This window comes from Entelurus aequoreus, linkage group LG24 (assembly GCF_033978785.1).
Source record: "Entelurus aequoreus isolate RoL-2023_Sb linkage group LG24, RoL_Eaeq_v1.1, whole genome shotgun sequence".
Taxonomy (NCBI): domain Eukaryota; kingdom Metazoa; phylum Chordata; class Actinopteri; order Syngnathiformes; family Syngnathidae; genus Entelurus; species Entelurus aequoreus.
Window position 1 is genome coordinate 22,756,826 of NC_084754.1, and position 11,600 is coordinate 22,768,425.

The window sequence follows — 11,600 nt, forward strand, 5'->3', positions numbered from 1 at the left end:
TGAGCAACATTAGTGTTTTTAAAAATTCAGTTTGTTAAAATAGTGTTTCAAAATTCAGTGTGTAAAAATGTTGTGAGAAAAAACTCAGTGCAGAAGAATTCATTTGAAAAAAATTCAATGCAGAAATATTTTTTGCTTCAAAACTCAAGACCCACTTATGGTAACTTGAGACTGAAGCACCTAATTGGTTGGTTCTGAGACAGGATCGATTGATTCAGTCTTAATTTACTTAATGGGTGTTAAATTTTGAAGCAACAAATATTTCTGCACTGAATTTTTTTATAATGATTTTTGCTCACACATTTTTATTCAATGACATTTTCAGTACAATGTGATGTAGAAAAAAATTCAGTTACATACATTCCGTTTAAAAAAAAAAAAGCTTTCATAATAAAAACACATATTAACCTCCATAGAAATACTTACAAAGTTGTGTTAAGAGAGGTATGGTACAGTAGTACCTCGGTTTTCGTATGATTCCATTTTCGATGACACATTTTAGTACAGGGGTAGGGAACCTATGGCTCGCGAGCCAGATGTGGCTCTTTTGATGACTGCATCTGGCTCTCAGATAAATCTTAGCTGACATTGCTTAACACGATAAGTGATGAATAATTCCGCTGGAAATCAAAGTGTTAAAAATAACGTTCAAAATATAAAACATTGTCATGCATTTTAATCCATCCATCCATCCGTTTTGTACCACACCTGTTCAAGGTTGCCGGTGGCTCAGCCAATCCCAGCTGTCCTTCGGGGTAATGGTAAGAAGTATTTTATTTATTATTGGTTAGCTTCAGAATAACAATGTTATTAAAAATAATAAGAGACTTATTATACTCTAAAAATGTTGGTTTTACTTAAAAATGCACGCATTAAGTTGTATTCAGTGTTAAAAAAATATTATATGGCTCTCACGAAAATACATTTTCAAATATTTGGCTTTCCTGGCTCTCTTGGCCAAAAAGGTTCCCGACCCCTGTTTTAGTATAACATCTTAGTATAGCATCTGGGGGGGTTTACCCACATCTGCGGTCCTCTCCAAGGTTTCTCATAGTCATTCTCATCTACGTCCCACTGGATTGTGAGTTTGGATGTCGTTGTGGCTTGTGCAGACCTTTGAGACATTGATTGATTGATTAGTTATAGTAAGTAGTGTTTAGCGCCTTGTATGGCAGCTTTCACCAATAGTGTGTGAATGTGACGTATAATGTAAAGCACGTTGGGTATCATTCCAGGTATACTAAAGCACTATATAAATAAATATTATTTACCATAGTAGGACCAAACATTACTGTGTGTTTAACAAACTAGTCCGTTTGCCAGTAATATTGTGCGGGATCAAGTACCCAAACAGAATCTCAGTCTTAGTCCTTTTTCCCCACCAATTATAGTCAAAATAAATATATAATATATAGAGATTACTGATAAATAGATGGCGGATATTGATGGAATATTGATGAAGGAAAGAAAGAAGAAAATATGTTTTGTAACAGGAGTTAAAACTTAGAACATTTCATATCTTAAAAGGATCCACACATGAAATTATGTGAATTATGAAATTATGAGTTAGTACAATCTTTTTTCATCCATGAAATAGTTTCTTAATAAAACAAATACACACTACAGTAGACAAAAGAGCAACATTCTATCCTATATTATACAAATATGCTAGATATAAATACATATGTATCTAAATACCTATTGTTCTTCACAGGACTCCACAAAGCAAACTAAATCAAAGTCGCAAAGAAAAAAGTCTTCAACTTTTGCATCACGTTTGGTTTCGTCCCCGCGGAAACCTTTGAAGCCCCGTCGCACAAAAGGGATGTTTTTTTTTGTCCCCCACCCAGACACCTGGGGTCCACAGGGCGTGTTGTTTATGGACCCTTATACACTGTTACCACAGCTGGGTGGGATACGCTTTTACATCGGATTTAAGAAGGAGTCACTGAAGCTCACCTTTTTTGTTGTGTTTGGCCACAGGGGAGAGACTCCAGTCCCCCTCATTGTATGAATCCATGAGGTCATTAGTTTAAAGATTCAAAGATAGTCGGTTTTTGTCAAATCATCTCTTGAATTTATCAATCTCTTCCGTTATTATTTTTATTAGTTTCTGTGGGTTCTCTCCTGCATAAAATGCGGTTGTGTTGCAACCGCAAATAGTTATAACTTGAAGTCCTTTACTTTACAAATGTTGTCCGAGTGTTGATCCCTGGGGTACGCCGCAAGATATATATGGAGCTGTATTAAATATTTATGATGGTCGTACGTTACTACAATAACTCAACAATACATTCCTGAACAGTTACTATTTTTTTCTTATTCGGGACAAAATCAGCAAAAAGCCAGCGGACTGTTCTGATAATAACACACTTTACGCAAAGGGGTTGACCTAAATAATTCAAATACCTCGGTTTTCATTCACCCCGGTTTTTGCCAAATGTTTGCCTCGGTTTTTCTTTTCATATGGTCAAGCATTGCGCTTAATAATTGAACTAGTTGATTTGCCATTCTGTGGAATCGTTGCTTTTTAGGGCCAAAGAAAGTTGCGAGTGGCAGGACTTTGAGAATGAAGGTGGGAAACATTATTGAATTCAACTCATAGCAAAGTACAAAGGTGGTGTCCGTGTGGCATCGCTAAGAAGAGTCTTCAATAAAGGTAAAAGTTAAATGTTAATTTATTCATTTTATTCGTCATTTATGTTTTTTACATTATTTTCTGAATGTAAAGTTATAAATATTCACTATAAAGTGTTTGGGTGTATGGAGCGGAGTTGGATTTACATTATTTATCGTGGGGAAAAAGTGCTTATAGGTTTTCGTACGATTCGTCTGACATTTTGGAACGCAGTACGTACACCGCTCTACTACTGTACACGTGTTCTAAGAATACAATAAAAACGTGAAAAGTGAAATCAACAGTAAAATATGAATCTTTGAGATGATTTCTCCTGCTACGTAGTCATGATAACACCACCTTGCATCATCATATGAAGTAGTAATTGGACTACCATCAAACGGCAATAATGATAAAGTCAGAGTTGTTTTGAGTAGTTTAATAAATCACTACCGTTTTGAACGCAACAGACGATAGAACAGCAACGAGGCCAAAATGTCAACCATTTTAGAAATCATTTTGTTCATGAATACATCATCTTCGCAACAGGCGCATGCACGTCTGTGTGAGTGTAATAGAAGCCAGTCAATTTCAAGTAAAGCGCTGGCGATCCGGGAGACTGCCCGTTATCTTAGCTCAGCAGTAGTACGCTGGTCTCTCACACAGGCGATGTGGGTTTGAGCCCCACTTGAAGTAGTAGGAAAAAACAACTCAGCCAAGAGAGAGAGCGAGTACACAATTGCTCGACGAAGCTGAGCTGTTTGTGATTGACATCTATGAACTCCAATCATTGCATTCTGCCGTCAAAATCGAGGGCCCTTGATTGGGTGGGGCCCCTGGGCTTCAACTAAGGTAAGCCCTTGAGCATAATAACCACAGCTCTCTTTAAAAATCATTGCATTTTTACATTACTTTGCATTTCTATTTTTACGACTCATTAAAAGCTGAAAAATCCCATTTCAGATTCCTTGTGAATGGCTGGCAACCAGTCCAGGGTGTGTCGCCAAGCTGTTGTCCAAAGTCAGCTGGGATAGGTTCCAGCCCCCTGTGACCCTGAACAGGATAAGCTATACAACATTAATGTATGAATGAATGAAATTCGGATGTACTGTATTTATTGGTTCAAACTACGTGTGGATGAGTTATATATGGCAAACTGGCAACATTCACTAGTAGTAAAGTACTAGTAAAGATAAAGTACTAGTAGTAAAGTACTGAATACTGTACTAACAACCAACATGCACATTTTGGTATGATCAGATACGTAAGTACAAGGCCAGTGTTTCGATAACGACAATTATACTTTTTACCTGACATTCTTTCAAGATTGTTGAAGGATTTTGTGGTTCTGTCCTTATTTTGTCAATCATAATTATCGTGATTGTCGTCATGGACATAATTTGGGTGGGGGACAGTGGGGACATGTCCCCTACACTTTTTCAAAAAGCAGATGCCTATTGAATGGAGACAAGTCAAACACTAGCGCCAGGCGGAAAACGGACGCTTAGGCTGATGCTTGTCACTTTAGATCGTCCACAAGTTCGTTGATTGGCTTTCTGTGCCAACGTGACAATGACTGACAGCACACAGCAGCTGAACAATCAACAGTCAGATGCGACATAAGAGCGAGTTAGCTACCACAGGTAAAACAAATAAAAAATCCAAACAAGCGGAGTCTAGTTCTCTACTCAAGTTATGTTAGTCATGTTGCTGACTAAAATTTGCATGAAAGGAATAAGAGGTGTTTGCGATTCCTGGTCGCGCAACGGCTTAAGTACCAGTCTTTTCAAGGCCTACTGAAACCCACTACTACCGACCACGCAGTCTGATAGTCTATATATCAATGATGAAATCTTAACATTGCAACACATGCCCATACGGCCGGGTTAACTTATGAAGTGCAATTTTAAATTTCCCGCGAAACTTCCGGTTGAAAACGTCTATGTATGATGACGTATGCGCGTGACATCAATCGTTGAAACGGAAGTATTCGGACACATTGTATTCAATACAAACAGCTCTGTTTTCATCGCAAAATTCCACAGTATTGTGGACATCTGTGTTGGTGAGTCTTTTGCAATTTGTTTAATGAACAATGAAGACTGCAAAGAAGAAAGCTGTAGGTGGGATCGGTGTATTAGCGGCTGGCTGCAGCAACACAACCAGGAGGACTTTGACTTAGATAGCAGACGCGCTATCCGATGCTAGCCGCCGACCGCATCTATGATTGGGTGAAGTCCTTCGTGGCTCCGTCGATCGCTGGAACGCAGGTGAGCACGGGTGTTGATGAGCAGATGAGGGCTGGCTGGCGTAGGTGGATAGCTAATGTTTTTAGCATAGCTCTGTGAGGTCCATAGCTAAGTTAGCTTCAATGGCGTCGTTAGCAACAGCATTGTTAAGCTTCGCCAAGCTGGAAAGCATTAACCGTGTAGTTACAGGTCCATGGTTTAATAGTATTGTTGATTTTCTGTCTATCTTTCCAGTCAGGGGTTTATTTCTTTTGTTTCTCTCTGCAGTTAAGCCCGATGCTATCACGTTAGCTCCGTAGCTAAAGTGCTTCGCCGATGTATTGTCGTGGAGATAAAAGTCACTGTGAATGTCCATTCCGCGTTCTCGACTCTCATTTTCAAGAGGATATAGTATCCGAGGTGGTTTAAAATACAAATCCGTGATCCACAATAGAAAAAGGAGAAAGTGTGGAATCCAATGAGCCCTTGTACCTAAGTTACGGTCAGAGCGAAAAAAGATACGTCCTGCACTGCACTCTAGTCCTTCACTCTCATGTTCCTCATCCACGAATCTTTCATCATCGCTCAAATTAATGGGGTAATCGTCGCTTTCTCGGTCCGAATCGCTCTCGCTGCTGGTGTAAACAATGGGGAAATGTGAGGAGCCTTTCAACCTGTGACGTCACGCTACTTCCAGTACAGGCAAGGCTTTTTTTATCAGCGACCAAAAGTTGCGAACTTTATCGTCGATGTTCTCTACTAAATCCTTTCAGCAAAAATATGGCAATATCGCGAAATGATCAACTATGACACATAGAATAGATCTGCTATCCCCGTTTAAATACAAAAAATTCATTTCAGTAGGCCTTTAATCCTACATAAAACATAGAGGTGTAGATTTTGATCAGCTCCCAGAGGATGTTGGCGTCATTGATGAAGGTGTCCAGGTGCTATCAGGGGTGTCAAACTCATTTTAGCTCAGGGGCCGAATGGAGGAAAATCTGTGCACACACGGGCCGGACTAAATAAAATCATGGCATTAAAACTAAAAAATAAAGACAACTTCAGATTGTTTTCTTTGTCTTACTTCAGCCAAAAATAAAACAAACACATTCTGAAAATATTTCTATAAAAATATAGAAAAAAATACCGGCAGCGGTAAAGTTTAGATCCAAGAAGGAAAGAAGAAAGTGAATTAATATTTATAACTGAATACATTTACATATGGATAAAAAAAAAAAATTGTGTAGTTTATTTTTTTTAATGAATTAAGTAACGTTTATGACAACCTTTTTCCAAAACACAATATAAAATGCGAGATATAACAGGATAATGCATACATTTATCATTTGTTTTCAAAATGCTTACAAAAAAGTGGGGCACCAAAAATTTACTGTGGGACCCCATTTTTATGACTTGATGGGGTCCCTGGCACCTCATTTTGAAAATTCCTAGCACCAACACTGATGGAGTATCGGTGCGTGCAAAACAGCAGCAGGCGGCTGTGGCCTGCGGGCCGGTTCTGATACTAATCAAATATCATTCTGGGGGCTATAGATCATTCATTTGTGGACCGGATCTGGCCTGCGGGCCTTGACTTTGACACATTGGTGCTAGATGGACTGACGGATTTTGCCACCCCCTGTGCCTTGCTTTTATCTACGGCCTGAATTGAAGTCTGACCTCAGGTACTATTTTTCATTCATTCAAAAGATCATGATTGAAGTGGATGCACACAGACGTTCCAGCCAAAATCCAGGTCCCCAAAAACTGCTTGGAAAAAAAAAACTCTTTAAGTGTGCAAAAATGTGTTTTTTTTAGGACCCTGTTTACTTGATATTTCATATGACTGGTTTACCTGCTGGAACAAATTCATTAGGCTGTTTGTGTGAATGTCTAAAGGCTCTGAAGTATACAAACATTTTCTTTGTGATCATCTTTACTTGATATTTGAGTCAAAACAGGCGTCGGGGATGCAACAATAAACAGTATGGTAAACTGCGGTAAAACTCCATACGTTTAGTCTTACCATTTTTATATAAAGTAACACCATGATTGATAACTGCACTTCAATAAACTCACGGACCGTTGATTCTGCTCATTTCCTGGAGAACTAAGCTAGCACCAGCACTTTTTGTGCACATTCAACAATAATGGGATGATAACATCCATCCATCCATTTTCTTCCGCTTATCCGAGGCCGGGTCGCGGGGGCAGCAGCCTAAGCAGGCACTTCGTCCAGCTCCTCCCGGGGGATCCCGAGGCGTTCCCAGGCCAGCCGGGAAGCATAGTCTTCCCAACGTGTCCTGGGTCTTCCCCTTGGCCTCCTGCCGGTCGGACGTGCCCCAAACACCTCCCTAGGGATCGGTGCGGCGTCTTCAGTAATGCGGACGCTGTATCGATCCGTTGTGGTGAAGAAGGAGCTGAGCCGGAAGGCAAAGCTCTCAATTTACCGGTCGATCTACGTTCCCATCCTCACCTATGGTCACCATAACCATGATATGAAATGTTTATATTTCTGCATCCCTAGTTTACATTATTGTTTTGTTTTCCACTGCATTTTTAGTTACAGTGTAATTATGCAGGGCCACCACTCCCTATAAGCAGTTCTAAGTTTTATAAGTTCTGCGTAGGACGCCATGATCCGTCAAGGGCCCGTTTTGCATGAAGAAGCACATCTAAAATGTCAGTGAATGAATGACAGGGCGCTTCATTTGACATTTTTGCGCACATTTATTCCTAGCCCCCTCCTGCTCTATCATTGATAAGATTATAATGTAAAATCAAGATGGACTAAAACATTTGTTTTGATTTAAAAACAAAAAAAAAGAGAGAACAATTTAATTCCCATTCATTTGTTTTGTTCCAAAACTTGCATCAAATTCAATTCAAATTTGAATAAAAAAGTATAACAATTGTTTCACATAAATGAAAACTTTTTGGGAAAACATGAAAACACGTGTTTCACTTGTGTCCTATCTGCAAGTACACAATCTGTGTTTATTTGCAGTGAACTTGTGCTTCAGCTCTTTCTGAAGGTGCATGTTTGTATTCCTGTGTTCTGTTTGAAGGGAACGACCCCCATTGGGGAAACATATAAACAGGAACTTGGACCAACTTCTTTGGAGGTTTTTCCTCATCTTCCTATACACTCCCTTGTACTTGTTGTGTTTCACCCAGCATTGTTTTCCTTGCAGGAAATACTTAGTTGAGGTTTATTTGTCAGTTTGCAGTATTTCACAGTGTCATGCATCTGTGTAAGTGTAGACTAGAGGGGGGCGAATTGGTCCAAATTATCAATATGGATCTACACCTTGATATCCACTGTAATGATACCAAGTACAAGAGCGTATCTAGTCAAAACTACTATGATTACATCAATATTTTTTATTGTCACAAAATCTTTTTTCTTTAAAAAAAAATAAAAAAATATTATGTTTATAAATTCAGGAAATGTGTCCCTGGACACATGAGGACTTTGAGTATGACCTATGTATGATCCTCTAACTACTTGGTATCAGATCGATACCTAAATTTGTGGTATCATCCCAAACTAATGTAAAATATCCAAATAACAGAAGAATAAGTGATTATTACATTTCAACAGAACATGTTAAAACAGAAAATAACCAGATATTAACAGTAAATAAACAAGTAGATTAATAATCAATTTTTACAGCTTGTCCTAAATAATTTTGACAAAATAATGGAATGAGAAATGACACAATATGTTACTGCATATGTCAGCAGACTAATTAGGAGTCTTTGTTTGCTTACTTACTACTAAAAGACAAGTTGTCTTGTATGTTCACTATTTTATTTAAGGACAAAATTGTTCTTCGATTGCAATAACAAACATATGTTCAATGTACCCACATTTTTTTGTTAAAATAAAGCCACTAATGCCATTTTTTGTGATCCCCTTTATTTAGAAAAGTATTGAAAAGTATCGAAATACATTTTGGTACCAAAATATTGGTATCGAGACCACCCTACCTGGCTGCATGGATCATCAAATACCTAATCGGCAGGCCGCAGTACGTGAGGCTGCGTGACTGTTCTTCAGATGTGGTAGATTGCAGCAGCCTTGCTACCCAAGGAACGGTGCTCTCACCTTACCTGTTCACGCTCTATACCTCAGACTTCAGGCAAGACTCCAACCTCTGCCATCTGCAGAAGTTTTCAGACGACTCCGCAGTGGTGGGATGTGTGTCTGTGGTTTTTTGTGGTGTGCAATACGGATGTGACTGTTTTTTTTGTTGTATTTTATCTTTTATTTATACAAATTAGTGAGCAATATGTAGTATTTATTACTACTTTACATATGTTACTGTATGTAAAATCCTGCACTGCAACACAAGAAATTTCCCCATTGTGGGTTGAATAAAAATCTATCATACCCTATTTTATCATATATAAGAATAGATTAAAAAAAATAGGTAAATACAACAGAAAATATACATTATAAACAAATAAATATATGGAGATCTCTACTGACATAATTAAGGCAAAATATGTCACAATCCTTTCAAAACTTCATATGGCTCATTTGGAAGACGACCAACATTGTTTTATAAATATCTCCGCCTTGACTCCATGGTTTGAGTTACATTTTTTGGGACTTAAACAGATTGCAAATACAAAAACATAGGTCCCAACTGGTATGGAAAGTTGGGTTTGCATAATAGGTGCCCTTTAATCTAACAATCGTAGGTTTTTTTTCACTTTCTGATGTTCCCTTTGAGTTAAAAAGTATCAATATTGGTATCAGCAATACTGTCCCTGTACTGTCCACTACTCTAGACAAAGATAAAACTAGATTGGAACAGAAAACGTCAGCTGTTGAGGTCAGATTAAAAAGTCCATCAGCAATTCTGTTAGTATCAGATTTGGTATCCCACTAGATGTTTTCAAAGTGTCACACGACTCATACCAGCGATATCAGATTCTCTGAGAGAGAAGTTGGAGGCAGAGAAACAGAGACGTGTACCACACCCACACTTCAGTGACAATTCTGCTTTGGTAAACATTTTCCCACCAGTGCACAAATGTCTGTCATGACTGCAATTATTATATGGAAGTGGGCGAGTTCTTTGATTTATTCAGGCACCCTAATGTAGGCGCCACATTGTCAAGTTCTTATGTCATTTCAGCTGCCTGAACTTCAAACAGACCTGAGTAGACAGTATAGGATGCTTTGTCAACTCAACTCGAGTACGTTTTCTTGTGTTGAATATCGCACCTCAAGTACTAACAAGATCTTGTCAGGTTAGGATGATAACTTATTCATCCAAGAGGGATACTTTGGCACCAAATTACCACTAAAAGTTAAGGAACTTTAAATTCCTGGAACCTTTAATTCCTGCAATGATAGGTTCCTGTGGTCCTGTGTGGTTTACGTTTTCAACGCTAATAACTACACAAATGGTGTGTCGCTGACCACTTTTACAACATGTAACAAACCAAATAATGAAGACTAGATGTGTTTAACCTACTCTAGGGCTGTAACGATAATGATAGCCGCGGTAAAACCTCTTGACGGTTAGTATTACCTCTTTAAATTGAAATGATCGAAAAAGTTGTTTGCATTCATCTGGGCGCTGTGCTGGGCGCACCTCCAAGCACGCTTCTGCGCTCGCCACTCCGGCTGCAGAAAGCAGCTGCTTTCCATCAGCACTCAACACACCTGTCGCTGATGAGCTCCCTGGGCTTCTTAAGCCAGTGCAGACCTGCGTTCCGGGCCAGAACGTAGCGATCTGTTCCCGTACAGTAAGCCGTCAGATCTAGCTCTATGCACACTCTCTCTCTGTGTTTCTCCCTCTCCGTGTTCATTTGTCTCGTGTCCCTTGTCATCTTCCAGCAGCATTCCTCCGTTCCCGCGTCACGTGCTGCGTGTCTCGTCTCCCCGTATTCCCCTGTGGGTCTCTGGCTGCCCCTTTTGGATCTCGACCTCCCGCCTGGACACAGACTTTTGACGCCTCGCTCCTGCCCTTGACATCACGCCTGCTCACGGACCTCCGAGCTTGCCTTGCCCCTCTTGGACTTCCGCCTCTCACTCAACACGCACCTTCAACAACTCCCGGTAACACTCAACACATAATCACTACACATAGTCGCACACATATACATTTTGGTTTAGTTATGCCTGCGATGAGGTGGCGACTTGTCCAGGGTGTACCCCGCCTTCCGCCTGAATGCAGCTGAGATAGGCTCCAGCGACCCCCCGCCACCCCGAAAGGGACAAGCGGTAGAAAATGGATGGATGGGTTTAGTTACACGCCTCATTGCATATTGTATATATAAAATAAATAGAGCTAAAACGGCGTTCTGCATTCTGTGCCGTCCTCTTCCCCTGTACCTTAACAAAAACAACTGTTTGACCAACAAGCGTTCAACATCACAGCCCGCCCCTTAAAGGTTCCTGGGGAACTTTACAAAGTACCTACAAGTGACTAGGAACTTGAAGGTACCTCTTGAAACTTTATTTATGTGGTTGTTTTTTGTTTGAAATGCAAAAAACAAACAAACAAACATTAATATACCAGAGTAAATTGAAAGTTTCTGCGGTGGAAAAGGCTTTTTGTTAAATGCTAGGTAAATAGTATTTGCTTCTAACAGTATATTATTCTGAGAACAATCATCCTTTGCAGTAGACATTTGTGGACTTGCATAACAGGGCTATTTTTTTCTGACCTAAAAAACTCTGGCAAAAAAGACTCCGAACAAAAAAACCACTGCAGTGGACAATGCTTCTC